Below are 4,822 nucleotides of genomic sequence, written 5' to 3'. Positions count from 1 at the left end.
GGTCCCATCGCTAGATGGGGAAACAGTAGAAATAGTCTCAGACCTTATTTTTTGGGGCTCCAAAATCACTGCAGATGGTGACTGCAGCCATGAAATTAAAAGACGCTTACTCCTTGGAAGGAAAGTTATGACCAACCTAGAGAGCATATTAAGAAGCAGAGACATTACTTTGCCAACAAAGGTCCATCTAGTCAAGGCTATGGTTTTTCCAGTGGTCATGTATGGATGTGAGAGTTGGACTGTGAAGAAAGCAGAGCGCCGAAGAATTGATGCTTTTGAACTATGGTGTTGGAGAAGACTCTTGCGAGTCCCTTGGACTGCAAGGAGATCCAATCAGTTCATCCTAAAGGAGATCAGCCCTGGGTGTTCATTGGAAGGACTGATGCTGAAGCTGAAACTCCAATACTTTGGCCACCTCGTGTGAAAAGTTGACTCATTGGAAAAGACTCTGATGCTGGGAGGGATTTGGGGCAGGAAGAGAAGGAGATGACAGAGGATGAGATGGCTGGATGGCACCACCAACTCGATGGACATGAGTTTGGGTGAACTCTGGGAGTTGGTGATGGACAGGGAGGCCTGGCGTGCTGCGATTCATGGAGTTGCAAAGAGTTGGACACGACTGAGCGACTGAACTGAACTGATACCGTAAGATTTTATGAAACTTATCATCCATGATCAATTTCTAGCAGAAGTGTAATCTCCTAGCCCCAGCTAATGCTAAGCCAGAATTATCAAATATTCCTGCCTCACTAATCCTGAAATACCTTTGTACAGATCAATGAACTGGCCAAAAGGATAAATAGTATCTACATTAGGAAAAAAAACATTCCATCTGGGAAAAAATCAGAATTCCCTGAACTTGTTCTGAACATTAGCCCACTTGGTTTCTTAATGTGACATCTAATTTACAAAATAAAATGTTTTATATATTTATGAAAAAAACATTCAGAACCACTGAAATAAAGGTGTGATTTCACAAGGCAGAGCCTTGTGACTCTTGTATTGGTCTTGAAAATAGTTAATCACTAGTTAGAGCGAAAATGCACAAATGCATGAAGCTGCTTGATTGTGTGGACAAAAATGTACCTGACTGGGTATGTGGTGGTGGATGATGCCATGTGAATAACAAGCAAGGAAGGAGGACAGTGAGGCAGTTCAATTCCACTTCTGTCATCCAGGCTCACCCAGGCAACGGGCTTGTTGTCATGAGAAAGTTGACATCTTTTTTGACTAGTTGGCTCCAGGCTGGTCCTTGACTCCAATCCTCATCCGCCCAGATGGCGGGGGAGAGGGGGGGTGTCTGTATTTTTGGAACCCAAGGGGAAACAGGCAGAATGAATGTCTTATGAAGACCCCAGAGCAGAAGCCTGGGGCGAAGCCGTTTCCTGCAGAAGAGTCTCTCGGTACCAGCCTGGGCTGCTGAGCCTGGTGCCTCTGGTGGACCCCCTTCTCCATCCCACCAGTGAGAGCCCTCTGGTCTAAGTGATTATTCAGTAGAGAGCAGACTAGACTTAAATAATCGTTCTTTCTGAGATTCCAAAAGATGCTTCTTCCTGAGAGTGGGGAAGGGTGAATGTCCTTTCTTTTTTAAGCATTTTCAGTTTGCAGCAGTAGGTGCTGTTGGTAGAAAGGTGGGCTTCCCGGGGGCGCCCTGGTAAAGACTCCTCCTGCCACTGCAGGAGACACAGGAGGTGCAGGAGACACCGATTGGATCCCTGGGTCAGGAGGACCCCCTGGAGGAGGAGCCTGCGCAAGTATTCTTGGCTGGAGAAGCCCACAGACAGAGGAGCCTGGCGGGCTGCAGCCCACAGGGGCGCAGAGTCGGACATGACTGGACGACTGAGCACACAGCAGAGAGGCAGCCTATTCAGTGCCAGGACTGCAGACTGTGGCTTCAGATCCTGGCTCTGCCACTTCCTTCCCGCCCAACCTTGGGCACCCACCTTCTTTCTCCACAACAGGGAGATGACAGCAATGCCTCTGCTGTAAAATAGGATAATAGTAGGTCTTGTTTGATAGAAATGCGTTCCCAAGTGAGATGCAACATATTCACTGATTGATACGGACCACTTTTGAAGTTTTTTTTTTTTAATCGAATTTGTTACCATATTGTTTTTGTTTTATGTTTTGGCTTTTTGACTGTGAGGCATGTGGGATCATAGCTCCCCAACCAGGGATCGAACTCAGACGCCCTTGCGTTGGAAGACAAAGTCTTCACCACTAGACCACCAGGGAAGTCCTGAGATAGCACAGCTTTAGCTCTTTCTTTTGCCTTATCAGTGAGGTTCTCCTTCCCCAGGAGGGAGCGTTCAGGGATAGATGAGCGAGATTTTCCTGGAGTTCCAGGAAAAAAAAAAAAAGAAACCAAAACCAACCCTCTGCTCTTTGCTTTATGGTAGTCTGTGCAAGATTTCAGGAACTCTACGTGGGGGCTGTTTCCTTGAAACTGTTGGCAAATAGTTACTGACATTTTAGCCTTTTCTCAACCTGGCTTCAAGGTTTGGTCCAAGAGGCATTACAGAGAAAAAAAAGCTCCCTTGAAGGGCACTGGAGGAGCTCAGTGGGCTTAGGAAGGGGGAGTGCATTTTTCCTTTCAATACTTTCAAAGTTTGCTCTACCAGGACCAGATATTTTCCCATTTTTCTAACATGTTCACAAAGTTCTACCCTTTCTATTTTGGGTGTTGACACCATGCAGCCTTAACTAACCACCAAGAACTTTGGGTTTTGTCCTCTCAAAACCTCTAGGAACTTTTAAGCCACCCACAGCACACACAAATAAAGCCAGAAGTTTAAGATACTATGGAAACAAATGAAATCCTTACTTAGAAAGGCAATTTTATGGAGTCAGTAAATATTTAGGAGTTACAACAAAATAAATGTGATTTTTAACAGCAAGGAGCAGAGGCTCAAGATGGGAGAGAAGAAAAGGGGGTGCAGGTTTATTTGTAGTTGTTCAATGTAGTTTGAGGATTCTCAAAAAAGCACACACCCCCTAACTGAGTCCTTGTCTCTTATCTTCATGAGTCACCTACCCATTGTGAATGCAGGTTATTAAATTGGGGGCTATAGACTGATTCACAATATATTTTTATTCCTTCCACACAGGAAATTTAAAGCACTTAACAGTAAAAGGGGTTTTTAAGAGAATGGCTTATTCCAAAGGGATTATACAAATTTTATTTTCATAAGTAAACTTCTCTTTATTTGTTCAACTGCAGTCTGTCTTTAACTTCTTTCTGTGCCCTGAGTTGCTCAGTCGCTTTCAGCGTGTCCAACTCTTTATGACCCCATGGGTTGTATGTAGCCCACCAGGCTCCTCTGTACATGAAATTTTCCAGGCAAGAATACTGGAGTGGGTTACCATTTCCTCCTCCAGGGGATCGACCCCATCCAGGGACCGAACCCATGTCTCCTACATTGCAGGTGGATTCTTTACCACTGCACCACCTCAGAAGCCCCTTAACCTGCTTACCCTGCCTCTGATGCTTTTATTTGGGATTTTGCTCGAGTTAAAGCCAAGAGTGGAGAGAGACCCTTCCAAGCTTATCCCCAGGCTCTTTGCAGATAGCGGTACAAACACCGGCTCCTTGGGTCTTCAGTGCCCGCAGGGAAAATCCCCAAACCCACCACCTAAGATGTGGTGCAGATTCCGAGTGTGCCCATATAAAGGCGCCAACATAGCTGAAGACTCAGACGTTGGTCATCAATCGACGTGCTGCTAGCATGAGCTCTTCTAGCTGGCATGGGAGCTTCTCAAGCGTCAGCAGCAGTGGCCTCCGTTCCCTGCGGGTCACAATTCACGTGGGTCTTGGTGGCTCAGACGGTAAAGTGTCTGCCTACAATGCGGGAGACCTGGGTTCGACCCCTGGGTCGGGAAGCTCCCCTGGAGAAGGAAACGGCAACCCACTCCAGTACTCTTGCCTGGAGAATCCAATGGATGGAGGAGCCTGGTGGGCTATAGTCCATGGGGTCGGCAAAGAATCGGACACGACTGAGCGACTTCACTTCACTTCACTTCTTCCCTCCCTGCGGGTTAAGCTCCCTGCTCTGTAGGCACGTGGCGGGGGCGGGGGCGTCTGGGGCTGTGTGACTGGCAGGCCCAGGCTTCCAGGCCAGCTCTCTGGTCGCCGCTGAGCGACCGTCTGAGGCCAGCACGTTTCCTAAGACAATCTCCTTACCTGGACCGGCCGGTCTCCACAAGAAAGTAAGGAGAGGCTGCGAGGCCGCTGGCAGCCTTTCTTCCCCATTTGCAGTGTCACAACAATGAGTTCACCCCACGGCCGGGTGGCAGCTTCCCTTATTAGCCCGGAGACGCTCCGGACACACAGGGCTATATAGAAAACAACTTTTACTTTTATTCAAACGCACAATTCCCACTCGCGGCGCCCTCCCCCCGGCCCGTGGCCGGCTTGGCAAGGCGGGTGATGAGCATCCCAGGCCTAGCGCCGTCGGGCAGCGGGGCCCTCAGGTGAGCCCCGAGGATGAGGGTGCCGTCGGGGCCGCAGGGGCGCGGAGCGGGGGCACCTCGTCCACGGGACCGTCGGGGTCGCCTGGGGGAGGCGGGGAGGAGGGGGTGCGCCAGGCCCTGAGCTCCGACAGCGCCCCCGCGCGGGCCGGCTTAGGCGGGCTCTCCGTGGGCCGCTGAGGGGGGGTCCCCGCCGGCAGCCGGGCCCGCGGGCGCCACCCCCACGAGCTCGCGGCCCAGCGCGGCCGGGCGGCGGGAGCGGCGCGCCGCGGGGGAGGTGCGCGCGGCGGGCGAGCGAGCGGAGCGAGAAGAGTGAGGGGAGCGGCGTCCGCCCCCGCCGTGCCGAGAGCCGCAG

This window comes from Oryx dammah, unplaced genomic scaffold (assembly GCF_014754425.2).
Source record: "Oryx dammah isolate SB20612 unplaced genomic scaffold, SCBI_Odam_1.1 HiC_scaffold_25, whole genome shotgun sequence".
Taxonomy (NCBI): Eukaryota; Metazoa; Chordata; class Mammalia; order Artiodactyla; family Bovidae; genus Oryx; species Oryx dammah.
The sequence above is the reverse complement of the archived record's forward strand: the minus strand, read 5'-3'. Positions refer to the sequence as shown.